At 38.5% G+C, this 16,847-nt stretch overlaps 1 protein-coding gene across 1 annotated transcript in view; it reads right to left on the bottom strand.

The window, feature by feature from the left end:
* The window catches only part of Tenm4 (teneurin transmembrane protein 4), a 1,520,543-nt gene that overhangs the window by 1,503,055 nt on the left and 641 nt on the right, over positions 1–16,847 (bottom strand). The gene's annotated exons all lie outside the window — the stretch shown is intronic.

Genomic DNA, 16,847 nt, shown 5'->3' with positions numbered 1-16,847 from the left:
ACAAATCACTTTTGCTGGAAATTTCGAGACAGAGTAAAGTTCAAGCTGTGGTCTGGTTACTGGGCCCTGTTCTTATCTAGACCCACAGTAAGATAGATGAAACAAGTTAGAAAGACATGAGAAATGGTTAATTCGTTACAAGAAACAAGAGAGTTTCAGGTGCAGACAAGGCAGCTGTAAATGTTAAAGAGCTTGACAACACTGACAAGAATGTTGTTGAGAATGTTGAAGAGAATTCTATTCATTGAGACAATAGCAGTTGTGTCACCTGGTCAAGACTTCACCTATCAAAGGGTCTAAGTTGTGAAAACAAAAATTTATTTGAATGGAGAGTGAGTAAAATGAATATATTACCATAGGAGTTTCCTGCTTAAATTAATTGATTAATTGATTAAATGATTCCATGGGCTTCCTCAGGGTCAGGCTTGAAAACACACAGAGTCCTCTCCAAGTGTGGTCCAAGGGAGGCAGGCTTCATCTTGCTCTGGCAGGAAAAGTCAGCAATCTTATTCAAATGGTATTCAATTGATAATTATGAGTGATGTAAGAATGAGGGCATCATATAGGCGTGCATCAAGGTTTCAGTTACCTGATGAAGGTGTGCATTTGTGGTACAGTTTGAGGTCCCAATATAGCAAGGACCTCAAGAGGCTACTGTGTAAGCTGGGAAGGAGAACCTAGAGTTGTAATGAAAATCTAGGATACTTGAATTGTTAACATCATAAAGTTCCTTTGAAGAATGTCAGAAGCAAAGCCACCCAAAGCATTACCAAAGCAATTTTGGAGTCCATATAATTCTCACACAAGTCCCAGATGCAAGAAAGGAAGCTGCAGGATTTTTGTTTTGCCTTACTGGCCTCCATTTTGTCTTGGTTCTACTTTTCCTTAACAGTCCCCTATTGCTTTATTTTGGACTGGGATTTCTTAGATTGTGCCATTGCATACTAGAACTCGATTCTCATTTTCCTTGGGCTCCTTGTTGGAGTCTTAGTAGAGATGTGGGGCTTTTGAATAGCATTGAGGTTAAAATTAGGGGACTAGTTGGATATAGAATAAAGAGAATTTTATATTATGTAAAAATGAGACTTTAGGAACCAATGGTAGAGTGAAATGATGGAAATGAATGTATTTGAGTTTCAAGCTGAAAGAAGTGAGGTTTTAATTGTTGGTATACATGACCAGTAGACAGGGTTTGTACTCAACTGAGAGTGCGTACCTCTGGGTGTGTCTGAGTTTGTTCCTGCAAGAGTTGCATTGAGGAGGGTGGGGTCACTCTGCATGTAGGCAGAACTATGCCATACACTGGGATATCAGATTTGATAAAAAGAAGGAAGCAAGCTGAGCCTCAGCACTGATCTGTCTTTGTTTCCTGACTAAAGATGTACTTCTGACCACCCAGCTCCTGCTTGTGTGACCATGCCTTTCTCCTGCCAGCACACTATCTCTCTTATAGTGTTGGGCTATAGCACATCAACTATAAGCTAAAATAAACTGTATGCCTTTAAGTTGCTCCTCAGCAGAGCTTTTTTTCCACAGAAAGGAGAAAAACCTTACAACTAAAGCAATTATAAAATTCCCAACGGGAACATCAAAGATAAATTTAAAAGTACTTTAAGTTATTAATGCTAGTATATATCTTATTTAATAGACATTTCTAAAATATTACCATTTCAAAATTAAATCATTATACAATTATTAGTAATATATATTGAATTCATTTTTATACTGGTCTAATGCAATCCAGGGTACAGTTTACATCTACAGAATATCTCAAATTGTACCTCAAAGAATTCAGTGGTTCAGTGAGGTATCTTGCTTTAAAACTACCTTATATTGTAAGATCCTAAAAGACAAGAATTGCACCTCGTCAAATGCTCTATTTCCATATAATAGTACCATGTCAAGCAATATTATCCATGTGATGATTAAAGTCCTACATTTAGAGTAGAGAAAGAGGCCCCTCCCTCCTTTTTGTTGCTGTTTTTTGTTTTTAAATTGTTTCAACAGTAGGAAATTTCTTAACCTTCCTAATCCAGATAAGCTTAATTTTTCTAGCCTTTCTTTCTCAGAAAACTCATAATAACGTAGACTCAATTGTGATAATTAATGACAAGAATTTCACAAAATATTTAGCTCGTGGGAAGAATAGATTTTCATGGTGTGTTATAATTACTGACTATTTAATTAAAATGATTCAACACAATGCTTTGAAATATTGCATCATTACTTCAAGGTTGGTATTTTTTAAATATTTAAATTCTATTATTAAATTAATCAAAAACCAAAAGAATTGTTGAAATCTATGTAAATTGTGAACATAGCTATTTGTCACTCATTGCATTGGGGATATATGACAAAATTAATTTTTAAATTATTTTGATTGTATTTATTATTAGTATATATGTAGAATAAGGAATTCATCATATGTATGTGTGGACATTCATGCCACGTTCCACAAGTGGAGGAAAAAAAAAAAAAAAAAAAAAAAAAAAAAAAAAAAAAAAAAAACCCTTCAAGGAGTTGTTTCTCTCCTGCCTGCATTTATTTTGGTTCTGGGGATTACCATCAGTCTCATCAAGCTAAACGTATATCTCAAGTTTCCTGTGGTTTATAGTACACTCATATTCTTGGGTACACAAAATATTCACTTTTGGTTACTCAAGAGAAATCTCAGTAAGTCATTTATATCCATAAACCCAAAATAGATACAGTAAGAGTTGAACTACTAATTGTCTGAACTGACATATACAGACATTATGTACATGCAGATAAAGGCAAACAATAATTACTTCTAACATTGGCTACCTAATAGAAGTTCAGAGTCAAGTGTGATTGGCTGCCTATACTGGTTTTCAGCTGAATCTGCTTTTTGTTAGGTAACTTTATATTGCTTATCTAGTGTCAGTATTAGTCAGTAGTTCCTCAGTGACTGTTATATTTTGAACAGGTCCTACATTTATATGTGAAGCTTCCAAATGCCTTGCTAGAAAATTCAGTCCTATTGTCCTTGCAAGGAAGGTATGGTTCCATTCCTTCCATAGGAGATTATTACACTAGAGAGATAACTCACTTTTTACATTCCACACTGACATTAAAGTAGAACTGAAATTTGAATCCAAATTTTCTGATTGCAATCTCTAACATGTTCTTTCATAGTGGATGATTGCTTCATTTCCTAAATTGGATAAACCCAACAATGTGCAGACTCTATTTCAAAGGATTAAAATGAAGACTAATAGACATTACACACCCATGCTACATTTTCTGCCCTTTCATCTTACAGATGAGGGAACTAGCCATGGAGAAGTTTTATAACACACAAAGGCAAACAGGTATTGCGGGATAGACACTTTACTAAATTAAGCATGGAGGAATAGGGGAATCTAACTTAGTAGAATAATCTAACAAGGTCTGACAAGCAAGCAGAAAGATGAAATGATCAACTGTGACCATTATTAGGATATCATTCTTGGTGGGGGAGGCTTCAGAGCAGAGGTTGCGAATATTAGTAGCTGTGGATAATAAAACAGCCATTTTTTTAAAGCCAATCTGGAATTTTACTATTTAATAACTTTAACTTTTCATGAGTGCAGTGCAGGTGTTATTTGCATCTTGACACAAACCACTTATAAAAGGAAACAGATTTTAAGAGGCATATCACTGGGGATAGCCACTGGTGGGTTCCAGACACCAGAGAAAAGTGAGGCTCCCAGGACCCAATGGGATTGACTTTAGCTGTAATGCAGAGAAGGGTGAGATAGAAGCTGTGAAGACCACCTCCAGTAGATAGGCATGGCCCCTGGTTGAGGGATGGAGCCACCCACCCATCTCAAAGTTTTTTTTTAACCCAGAAATGTTTCTGTCCAAAGGAAGAACAGGAACAAAAAATGGAACCAAGACTGAAGAAAAGGCCAACTGGGTAACATCTCCACCTGAGGATATATCATGTCTATAGACACCAAATCCAACACTGTTGCCATGGTCAAGAGGCTCTTGTGGACAGGAACCAAGTGTGGCAGTTCCTGGGGTGGTCTGTCCAGCAACCGGCCAATGCAGAGGAGGATGCTTGGAACCAACCATCAGGCTGAGCTCAGGGAACTTGGTGGGGGAGCTGGCAGAAGGACTAGAGAAATGGAGGGAGATTGCAACCCCACAGGAATAACAACATAGGCTGGCCTGGCCACCCAGTTCTCCCAGAGACTAGACCACCAACCAAGGAATGTACCTAAATATATCTTTGGCAGGAATAAAAGCTTCCCCAGGACAAAAAGGACTAGCATGGTCAAGCTATATATGCCATTCTTGAAGCTTGATCAAAATAAAAATATTGACCTCAGGCCATGAGTAATTTTATCAGCAGTATCTACTATATCAATGCCCAGCAGAGCAGAATTCTTGAAATTCATAGGCTCACTATGTAATGTTAAAACATCCAGAGAGGTGTTAGAATTATGCCAAATATAGTACAAGTGTCTTTAGACTTTTTTCTGATTATAATGACTACCACTGTAAATTTTAGAACTAACATGAATCCAATGGTATTTGTCATGACACTCAAGATGCCTCCTTACTCTTAAATTCTGAACCTCCTTCTAATAATTTGAATAAAATAAAGAGAATCAATCTGTTCTTCCAAATGCCTATCTAAATCCTCTTATATATTTAACACATTAGTAACATTTTTTTGCTAAATGATTAACAAAAGTAGTTGTCTTAACTTCTTGTGTCACAGCAATTGCAGAAGCAATGGTGCTAGCAATTAATGTAATTAAAGCTGTTATACCAGCAATAATCAAGCCCACTACCCTCTTGCTTCTGCTTAAAGCCTGACTCACTTCTTCCAGTACTTGCAAGCTATTTTTAGAATACCAAGGTTTTGTGGTACTCAGGGCACTAAAACAAAAGCTGGTTGACATGCTGGGTTTCAAAACACAAACACAATTAGAAGGTGTACACTCAGTGCAACTTACATTAAATACTGTAAGAGAGGTTTGTCTTTAACAACATCAACATGTTGGCAGCCAAAGTATATGGGTTGAACCTGAAAATGAACCCCCAGATAGAGTTATTAAATTAACAGGCTGATAAGCCATGGACAGGTAAGATTCTGCACAGAGCCTTACCAACCTAAGACAAAAGTGCATTGCTTTTGATAATTCATATTCCATAATGGGTAAGAAAGCCATTCTTGTCAGAATGACCTAAGACAGGCATAGTCTTGTTAATGAAATAAAAAAGTGGGGAGAGGTGGAGAGCCTTTGGGGTTGCTTGGCAAGAATCTGACATGGGCCAAGGACAAGGAAATGGGCTGTTTGGCAGGAATGACATTGGCCCAGGGCAAGGAAGTAGGCTTCAGGCAGGAATCTGACATTAGGCTAGAACAAAGAAGTAATTTCTGGTAGGAATCTAAATCTTAGGCTAGAACAAAGAAGTAATTTCAGATAGGAATCTAAGTTTAGGAAGTAGGCTTTAGACATGGAAATGACTTTGGGCTAGGACAGGGAATTTGGCTCAGATATTTTGGTCATCCTGAAAAGCCCTTAGAAACAGTGATAATGGGAGTGTTCCTGGAATTTTGTTTATTGCCTTGCTTGTTCTTTGGCTATTTGTGTTTGTTGTCTTGCTTGTTTCTTGACTATTTGCATCTATTGTATTGCTCGTTCCTCAACCTAGAACTGACCTTAATACATGCATATAATTAAAATGGAATACAAGCAAAAAGGAGGAGGGGGATGGGATAGGGGATTCTAGCGAGGGAAAATGGGGAAAGGGGATAACATCTGAAATGTAAATAAATACAATATCCAATAAAAAACAATTGAACTTGAGTATAAACATTTTTAAGGCTTTGGCTTTATTTATAGATACATATTCATGTGCATGAATGGGTCACTGTGTTCAGAGTGGTCCATGTGGGTACAAGTACCCATGGAGGCCCAAAATGGGTATTGGATCTCGTGCAGGTTGATTACAGGCTGTTGTGAGTGGTCCATGTCAGGTTCTGAGATCTGAACTCTGATTTTTTAGAGGAGCAACAAGAGCTCTTAACCAATGAGTAAGTTTTCCAAACTCTTAGAAAAGATTTTATAACCATCAGTTATATTTTTCTTTATAGGTTGCTTGCCTCTAATCTTGAGAACCAACCCCAACACACACACACACACACACACACACACACACACACACACCACAGAGTCATTGCTCAGAATTGTGGCAGGATAGGTATCTGGCCTTCTTCGGGAGAACTAATTTCAACTATTGAGACTCTTATAGAGTCTTTGGTGAATAATACTGAACCGTCATGACATAACATAATGAAAGTGATTTGGCAGTGCAAAGAAATAACAGACCTAAATGTCAAAAAGAGAAAAATCATAATGTTAAATTTGGGTTCCTGCTGTGTGGCCACTCTGTAGACTCCTTTACTTTATGTCTAATCCTTCTTTCTTTTGTTCAAATAGAATTCCTTCCATTTGCTTCCTTAACTTTGGACAAAGAGCTCTAGTTCTTATCAATAATACTTCTTTCTATCATGAAACTAAAGGAAAATAAGAAAGAGAAGAAGGAAAGGGGATAAGGGGTGGGCAGAGGAGCTGCAGGAGGCGATGATTTTTTCAAGGTTGCATCTCTATGCTTAGACTCTTCTATAAGTCAGGTACAGTTTAATGTCTGAAGATGGAGATACAATGACTTATTAGAAGACAAAAGGAAGAGCTTGATATTTAAGGTAAGGGAACATGAAGGTAACCTAATAGAGCATGCACACACTAATAAACACACAATATGTGATTTTAAAATATTTAATATTGTCTCTTTTCAAAGATGACTCTTTTTTTTTCTGAGAATGATACCTCTAGTCCTGTATGAATTTAATCTGCTGATCTTTTGGATGGGAGGGCTAAGATTTTCAAAGGGCACTCACTATACTCAAAGCTACATACCAAGTGAAAGGCAGAACAAGTATTAAGTTTGGAATCTTTGAGCTCAGATTGCACCTCTTTTGTTTGTTTTTGCGTCAGCCTTTCTCAGACACCATTGAAGTCAAAACTAGACAGGTCCAGGCAAGGATACTAACAGAAGGATTTTTTTTCTGAATTTCAAGGTTGGTATTCCATGGCATTCCTCTTTTTCCTATCTCCACTTTTAGGAGATAGAAGTATAGAGAAGCCTGCAACCCTGGTATTCAATCTTATGCTGCAAACTTTAAAGAATAATTGGTATTATAGACAGGAAGCATAGCAATGATAAGCATTTAAACCTCCTGTTGTTAAGAATCTTTAAGTCAATAGCAACATTTTAAAATCAATTCGAGAGTTGCTGGAAGATACAGCAGACAAGCTACAATCAACTTAATAAGGTTAGATAACCCTTGTCATGTTAATAGTTACCTAAAACTTGACATCAATTCCTTACATTGATTCTCACTTACAGCTGGAAAAAAATAGAAAAAAAAAATCCAGGAAGGACAGAATAATACATAATCTCACTGAAGCATCAAATTAGTATAAATAGTGATTAAGAATAATCGCTGCTATCATTGGAGAACATGTTGAAAATGAGGTTTATAAGCTGATCTGCAGACAATGAAGAGAGGCTTCAGCAGCTTCAAAATTTAGAGAAGGAAAAGAATTACAGACATATACCTGCATGTAGTAAGGAAACTTGTTTCCTAAACTAAAAGACAGAGCCCCTCCCCTCCCTGGGGAAGAGGGGGAGCAGCAGCCCTATCAGCATAGGGAAGAATGGAACCATCTACTGTCTGTTGCTGTGATGCACTTGGTAAGTGTTGGAGGATGCAAAGGGAACATAAGAAAGTTGGTCTTTACTGTTCGTTTGTCCATTGATTCTCTGTGTGGCATCACTGGGGGAACTGAACGTTGTTGGCTGTCCCTGACTCTAAGCATGAGGCATAGATTTGTCAGCTCTCTGGCCTGTAGCCTGTGCTCTGTAAACAGCACTATTTCTCTGCTGGTCCTGGCCTCTCAACTCATAAATCTGATTAGTTTGAGGCACAAGAGACCTTGGAGTATGTCATCAGTATGTTCATTTGCTATCTGAATAAAATAATGACTTCTCTGAAAAATAAAGACAGTTAGACTTATAAACAAAATATGTTCACCAATTAGAAACAATGGTCTCCATGTCCCACTCCTTCAAAGCTGTTTCTTTACTGGTTAGTTCAAAGAATGGTTAACTTATTCCAAGAACATGAAGGAAACTAAATAAGAAAGTTTTATGAACGAGATCTTTATCAACTAGCACATCAAATACGGTTCATTTGCTGATGGTAGGTTAATTTTTCAGTCCTATAATTAGCAAGCAAGGGATCCAGAATTCAAGCCCATGTTATCCTATTAATGAACCCATTCTGCTACACATTAGGCATCTCACAGAATGAGTGGCTCTGTATGTAACCAGGGCCTCCAAATACATTGAACACCTTAAAGCCTTTTGCTATTCATACTCATTCCCAGACATGCACGGACATACAACTTAAATAGAAAGGTCCAGGAGATGGGCTGAGTTAAACTTACTGGATGAATACAATTTTAGCCCAAAGAAATAAATTAAAGGTTGTCAGTGATAAGGTCATAGATAAATTTAAGACATTTGTATGGCTATTTTAATACTGCAAGTAATGCAGAGCATCGCGGAGCTACGCCATTGAGGGCACATAGCCTGCTTTATTTCTCTTATCTCCTTATTCTCCATCTCTATATTTAGCAGAATTCTTAGCTCAGGTCTGATTCCTCAGTAATGATGTTGAATTGACAAATTAATAAATGAAGAGATATTTTTCTTTAAATGTTTGACAAAATCCTGGGTTGCTTACAAAATAGGAAGCTACTTAACCTGCCTTAAAGATAAAAAGTCAAATGTCTATAAAACGTATTCACTTTGCTTAGGGAATGTCACAGCTCAGAAAAAAAAAATTAAACCTTATAACCCATATATGGCAACTGTCTGTTGCTGTGATGCACTTGGTGATGAGATGGAGAATGCAAGAAGAACATAAGATAGGTGGACTCTATTCTTTACTTGTTCACCAATTCTTATTCCATTGTACACAAGATATGTGTACACACTGATGGGCTTGCAGTTGGGGCAGAGAAAAGGACCCAACTATCAGAACAGAGCTTAGAAATGGCCCTGGGTCATTCTGAGACTCCCACGATGGTTTTAGATGAGTAGGTGGTCAGATTTTCCTGGATTCTGCTATTCATGACCATTTTCATTGATGTCCCAGAGGAGGGTGCTGAGTATTGTGTGACTACATGTTCAACAGAGGCCTGAGTACTCTGAAGAGCCAGTGTCATCATCTACTGGGATTGTAGTTCTGTTCATTCTAGTTAAACTGTAGACCCTGGCAGATACATAGAAACCCAAGTAAAACCTTGGTCAAGGCAGTGTGCATGTGTAACCTCAGTCCACAGTGAGAAACAGCCTTTAAAAGAAAGTGCAGAATAGTAGAGGAGAAACCAACATCCATCTCTGACCTCCACATGCATGTACACCCAAGAGCATACCACACACACACACACACACACACACACACACACACACACACACACATCCTCGAGTAAGAGCAAACTTCAGACTCTCACATTAAACCTTTGAATTTTATTTGAAACCCTAATATTGATATGGCATGAAGGCTTATAGACATTAAATTAAATTATATACATTTAAACTGTGTAGCTAGGAGTGGATTGAACACATAATCTTCCTTCAGACTCAGTCTATTCTAAAATAAGTCTTAGTCTCATACATTCATTTTCATTATGACTATGATTTTAATGAATATAGAAACTTGTAAAATAACTTCATCCTAGCATAAACAGCAGGGAGTAAAATTGAGATGGAGAAAGCCTGTGGCCCTTATTGTCTGTCAGGACACTGACAGCTTTATTTTAGAGACAGTAAACCCAAGCCTAAGCAGGCATATTTCTTCTGCTTGTCTGATTTACCTGAGCCATCTGGCTTTACTCTGCTTTAGCAGGGACCTCTGGATATTTTAAGTTGTTTTTCTTCATTAAAAATAGAATCGGATTTCAGTAATGAGGAAAAATAACATTTGTAACATCACTGAAATCAGTCCCACTCAGGGTTTAGTAACTCTATACAATGTTGTTCTTTTACATGCTGCGTTGCTAAAACAAACAAATGGCAGAACCCAAGAGAAGTGTACAGGATCATGGAGACTTCTTGCTGGCTTCCTTAAACTTATTTTTGGTTCATAACTTCTCATAATCCTTCATCTTTGCCAAATTATGGTTTTCTCCAACAAAGACAATTTTCACTAAAATAATTCTATTTAAAGGAGAAAGCTGGTGCCAGCTCTACTAATTATGGCATTTCTCTATCTTCTAGTTCTTTATTCTGAGGCTGTGAAGCACAGTTATAAGATCCTAAGGACAAAGCCTAAAGTCTGTGGTCTGCTGCTGGGATTTTAATGACTAATTTCTGATAATATGTAATTTTTTTAGATCCTCGATTATTTGGCCTTTAGTTGTACCAACTCTGACTAGTGTAGATACAAATGACTGGTACCTACGTACAGTGGCATATTAATTATAAATGCTGTTAAGGTGGAAGGCGCTTTTGGTAGTTGTCAAAAATGAATAACTGGGACACCTGTAATACCTCCCTTCTCATTCACGCTTCTCTGACTCTCATTTGGGCAATTTCAGTTTCATGATGCAATGCTGATTTAATCCACAGCTTGGTCACATTACCAGTATAGAGAGTCACTTAGTGTACAAGGACAAGGGTAGAGCATGGAGTTCACACAGAACTTCTAACAATGAGACCCAGATTGAGGGGGTCTAAGGATTAAAGGATCGTCTCTTTTTCTCTTGTAGAATTCTTAGGGAGAACATTAAGCCTTTTCTGCAGGCTTGAACTGTTAGAAAATGGGATGGTTTTAGAAACTCTGTAAGTCTATTGACTTGGTTCTGCACTGCTTTAACAGGCCATAAGTTATTGAGGCGTGTGTAAACCAGGCTGGCAATTCAGCTTCTCCTTCTGAGCCGTGCAACCCACAGGGAACGGAATGGAAACTTCATGTCTTTTATTGATTTGAATTGAGGGAGCATCCCTGCGAATCCCAGACTGTTGTTTTTACATGACCAATACAGAAACTAAATTTCAGTTGTGATGTATAAGCCACTCATATCACATAGGTGGTAAGCAGGCAGGTTAGGCTTTCCCAGATCTTTGAAACTGCATAGTGAAAAGGTGAAGCAATAGTGAGTTAAAAAAGACTTGAGTAGCAAGCACAGAGGTCCAGCTTTTGCAATTTAAAAGTAGTATCTATGAAATATTGACTGTTTAATGTATCTGTGCATCAGTAGAAGGGATGGTACTCTTTCCTGAGGGTTGAGGGAAGACTAAATAAAGTAGAGACTGTAAAGTGTCCAGCTTGTACGAAGACCCAGTTCTAGCTAGCTATAACATAGCATATGCAGTACTCTCATTCCAGTATATCTGAGTTTCTTATATAACTTATCCATTTACTTCAGGAAACCTGGGCAGGACATCTTTCAATCAACAACACTCTGTGCTATGGCTAGAACTGTGTCCCCTGAAGTGACCATGTGATGGTGAATACATGATGCAGCGAGTCTACCTTTGCTTACTTCAGAGTTTCATGAAGACTTGTACTTCACTACTATGACTTAAATTCTCTAGCAAAATCATGGCCATGGAGTTCATGAGGAATGAAAGAAGACATAAACTAGAACTGGTAAGAATGTTATTGATTCCCACAGAACTGGAGCCCTTAAGTTAGATCTACAATTATTCAGTGCAACCTGAAGACTGAGAATGGCTATTTGAGAGAGATGAACCTCAGGATTAAAGCCACAAAGGCCACTGTATACATGATACATTAAAGGAAAGCATATAAGGAGAAATAGGAGGGTGTAAAGATATGATGGGCGTCATTACAAGCTATTATAAGGAATTTGGAATTAAGAGCAAAAGCAGAGGGGAAACACTGAATTGCTCCAAAGAGAGGAACGCCACCTACTGAGAACACATTCTACATCATCTTTTTCCTTTTTTACATTACACATAAAATTAAGACCACATGATTCATTTCTTAGACAATGACTACTAGTAAAGTACACAAAAAGTAGATACTGTAAAAGGATCAAGAGGCAATTAAAGGTCAGGAAGAGACATGGGGAAGTTTTAACAGATAAATTAATTCAATGAATGTTTATTATTGCAGGTATTATTTAGTTCTCTAAAGCTGGAAATACATTGCAGAATGTTCTGTTCATCTAGGATCTTCTAGTCTGGTATCAAGATAAAACAACTAAAAGCACAATGCCTAAATATGTTAAATAGAGAGATATAAAATATGCATATCTATAATCTTATATCTGTATGTTCAGATTATGACAAACCAGAGAAAAGGTAAACCTAGGAGGGGGAGTTAGCATGGCACGGTAAGAGGTAAGAGGAGGTTTCAGAGCAGGTCTCACTGAGAAGATGGACATTTGCCTTCAGCACAGACTTAAAGGACATGCAGACAGACAGAGCCCTAGATGTCTGAGAAAGACATATGCAAGGGGAGCTCCAAGTCACTGAGGAGGAAAGTAGAGCCTGAGAGAAATACCATGGTGAACGGACAGGAGTTATCAAGGTAGAAACAGCAGGAGATAAATGGCCAAAGGAGTATGTAAAAACAGTTTTACTACTGTACGAACTGATGTAAGGAGTCTCATCTCTCCAGGAAAGGGAGAAAATATTGAAAATACTGAAACATTATTTATGATGTGTGTGTATGTGTGTGTGTGTGTGTGTGTGTGTGTGTGTGTGAGAAATAGTTGTGAAGTTACTTAATCAACAAATGGTAGCTCTGTGGCTTTGGAAAGCACAGAACCAGTTGAAAATCATTTAGTCAACTACTGATGGTCAGAAAATGAACCTAACCCTATGTATCAACACATCACTCTTACATGATGATATTTCCGTAGCTCACATTATTCCTTTCAGCTCTCTGGACAATCTGCTCATCATAAACCTTGAATTTCCTGGTCTGATCAGAGACCCTGTGCCTATGAAGAAAGTTCTTTCATTTTTTATTATTTATTGAGTTATTTATCTAATCTCCCAATCACTGCCCACTTCCTGGTCCCTCCCCTTGTCCTTCTCATCTGAGGGTGGGGTTGCCCGAGTATTCATCACCCTGGTGCATCATCTTTGCAGGTTTAGACATGTCTTCTCCTACTGAGGCCAGACAATGCAGTCCAGGATTGAGCTTTGCAGTATCCTTTGGTATTCATTTCTTTGATACTGGCTAGTGGTCTTGTCTGTTAATATTTACAAGGACAGAAGCAATGCAGATCTGATATCTACCCCTTGTCCATTATTTATATCCAATCTGAGATGATCATCTCACATGTCAATTCAGGGACAGTTCCTCAGCTAAAAGCAATGTGGGCTAGAGGAATGTTATTCACAGGAAGTTTAGAAAATATTTAGGTGGTGGGTGGAATTGGTAAATTATTTTTTAATGATTGTATAAGGAGTGAAAAAGAAAATAAAAAATAAGAACTAACTGCAGGTAGGTTCATATCTATAACCTCAGTATTAGAATTCAAAAGCCAAAGTCACTGCAAGTTTAAGGCTACCCAGAGATACATAGTGAGGACTAGGTCAGCCAAAGGTATGAAGTGAGACCCTGACTCACGAAAGTAATGTTGCCTAAACAACAGGTAAATAATGGAAACATTTTAGTACTTCCTCAAATAGACAGGTAGTAAAAATCACAAATAATTGAAATAAGGAACATAGAATCTATATTGATTTTTTATTGTATATTTTATTTATTTATATTTTAGATGCTGCAGAAGCAATTTTGAAATGCAAAGAGTCTGGTTTCGACAGTGTTGTCCTTAATGTATTTTTTCAGACTTTCAGGACTCTTCCTAAGGTCTTGAGATATAAAGAGACTATTTGGGACTGCATTGTATTTGATGTACCAATAGAACATTTATGATTTATAATAGGCACTTGGAAGCAGGCTGTGAAACATCTCACTTCAGATATACCCTCAACACTTAGGTAAGGACTTTGTTCATTTGCAAGTCAACAAGCAGTGAGAAAGGAAAATTGGTTAGTTTTTGGATGGACACATGTTTAAATAAGTGACTATCTGAAGAAGACGTGAGTAAATGAATGCACACAGTGTCACTATTTTAACCTGAAACCTGAAGCAAGTTTAGAGCTGGTCACTTTACTGACTGGGCCATCTCCCCAGTTCTAAAGATTTTTTAATAACCTGATTAGTAACAAGTTTTTTAACTTATCCTCTGGCTACACCTTTGAGAAATAAATCAGGAGGGAGAAAAAATATTAGAAATCAGAACCCATCCCATTGGTCTAATATCAGCACTCCTTGGGGCTCATTAGGAATCTAGACTTTTAGGTTCCACTCTGGAATCCAATTATGACTTCCAGAGGTGGGCCATGATTTTCATCCACGTGTAATCAAAACCTCATGTCATTCTGATACCCACTTAAGAATGGGATCCACATGCTTAGAAGATGGTAGCTTGTGCTGCCTTTTGAGTTTAGTTTCCTGGTCCATCTTCTTGACTCCGAATCTGTAACTTAGTGAGGAGACTACAAGCAGAAGAAATCTTCATTTCAATATTTCTCAACTACTGCTCCCTCTGTTGGAAAGTTTTAAAGACATTAAACAACTAGCATTACAAAGATATTCATTAAACTGTCCGCTTAAGGAGGTCAAGTTCTGATCACTGATGCTGCTTTGGATCCCCCAGTTAATGCTTACCTGAAAATTTTTATATGCTCTGACCTTAGATATCTAATCTTTTTCTTCATCCTCGATGGCAGAACTTTACTGTGTGTTCTATGCACTCTGCCCTGTGCCCATATATTCCATCTCACTTTAGTCTCACCAACACTTCTCATGGTGGCAGAACCTGCCAGTCTATTCCATCCCCATGGTCTAGAAGGACTTTTCAGGTGGTATTCTTGTGCTCTATAGAAACAATGCAGTCCCAGCCTGGGGCCACTGCAGAAGGATATGTTTCACTTGCATGGGTGGCTTGGGGATAACTATGTACTTTATAAGGACATATAGGACCAAGATATACAAAGAACTCCCCTTGAATATTTGTCCAGCTTGTTCATGCAGTTTAATTATCACAAACTATGGCAAACTGAACAGGGCTGTTGGTTTGTTACACCATATGTAGTGGATCATTTATGGCAGGTATGGTCTAAGTAGATGCATTGTGTGTGTGTGTGTGTGTGTGTGTGTGTGTGTGTGTGTGTGTGTGTTTCAGGAGCATTAGGAGATCAAACGTCAATTTGCCTTGTGGATTTTTTTGAAAGGGGTTATCTCATTATTAGGTTGAACTGCTGATTTTGGTAGGCTGGCTGTCCAATAGCCCTTCAGAATGTTCCTGACTCTGTCTCTCCAGGTCTGGGATTACATGTGTTTGGCACCAAACCCAGAAGCATTCTTTGTTTTCAAACATGTGTTCTTGGTATTAGACTCAGGTCCTCTCCCTCTTTCCTTCTCTCCCTTCTTCTCTCCTTCCCTCCCTATCTCTTTCTCTCTTTCTTTTTCCCCTTTCTCCCATTCATTCCTTTTCTTGACAAAAGTTGCTGGTAAACTCAAAAAAGTTCAAATTCTACCCCATGAAAACAAAAGGCAAAGTACCAACTTGGTGCTTACATAATCAAACAAGAAGCAATTCTTTGAATATAGAGCCATTTACTTACTCAATTATACCAATGCCTCTGAGAACTGATGTAGGGTTTGGATTCTCAGAAACGAAATGTGTAAAAAGAAAGAAAGCTGAGATTTTTAAATGACCAATTTACACTACTCATAGTTTCTAAACTCAGCCAGTCAAGCCACAATATTATTTCCAAGTAATATCTCATCACTGAGATGCATGGCTTCAAATGGAGACAATTTTGCCCACATCATTCACTGTGTTCAATTTGGTCATTGCAAGCAACGCTAGCAATGGTGGACATTAGACCGTTCCCACTCAGGACAGTGATGTTGATGCAGTGATAACCACCTTGCTTTACATAAAAAGACAGTAGGACAAAACAAAAATGGTCTCACACCCCCACAAAAATCAATAAGCAGAAAATGTTCCATGGCAAATGGGATTTGGAAATGATCTTTCTTTCTTGTGATAGACTTAGAAGTCTGAGACAAGCTTAGTAAAGCTGTCTCCTAAGCATTCTCCAAGTTCCAACTATGTTGTTCATTCCACAGGAGGAAGTTTTCTTGTGGGCCCCTGTTCCGGAGGCCTTTCCACGAAGATCTCCAGACCAGCCAGGTGCGGGGGGGTCCAGGCCAAGGGGATAGAGTGTAAGCAGGGTGGGGGAATCGCCTCCGCTGCTTCCGCTACCTTGCTACCTCCACTTCATACGGGCTGGGCCGGTGAGAAGCCGACTAGAAGCCAGCTAGCTAGCAAGGTGCTTTGGGAGAGCAGATATCTCCCCAAGTGTTACAGCTCTTGAGACAGTAACTCTCGGACAATGAGATGATTCTCACACCCCTTTACTTCTTCCAAATAGGGCTATTATGTATAGTTTTGTGGGGGGTCAGGGTCTGACAGCAGATAACCCCTATTGGCTTGGTCTGAGAGCCTGGAGATACCTCATCTACATGTGAGAGAGCCTGAGGCACTGTTCCTACATGACTGATGGCCATAGACCTCTCTGTGGGAGGGGCTGTAGAGGGCTGAAGCTAAGTGAAAGGAACCAGGGGCCCATTAGGGTTCTAGGTTCGAGGCCTGTGCTTGACCAGGCACCCAGCTGCCTCACACAGCCCACCGTCC

This window comes from Arvicanthis niloticus, chromosome 1 (genome assembly GCF_011762505.2).
Source record: "Arvicanthis niloticus isolate mArvNil1 chromosome 1, mArvNil1.pat.X, whole genome shotgun sequence".
NCBI lineage: Eukaryota > Metazoa > Chordata > Mammalia > Rodentia > Muridae > Arvicanthis > Arvicanthis niloticus.
This window is presented reverse-complemented; position numbering and strand designations above follow the sequence as displayed.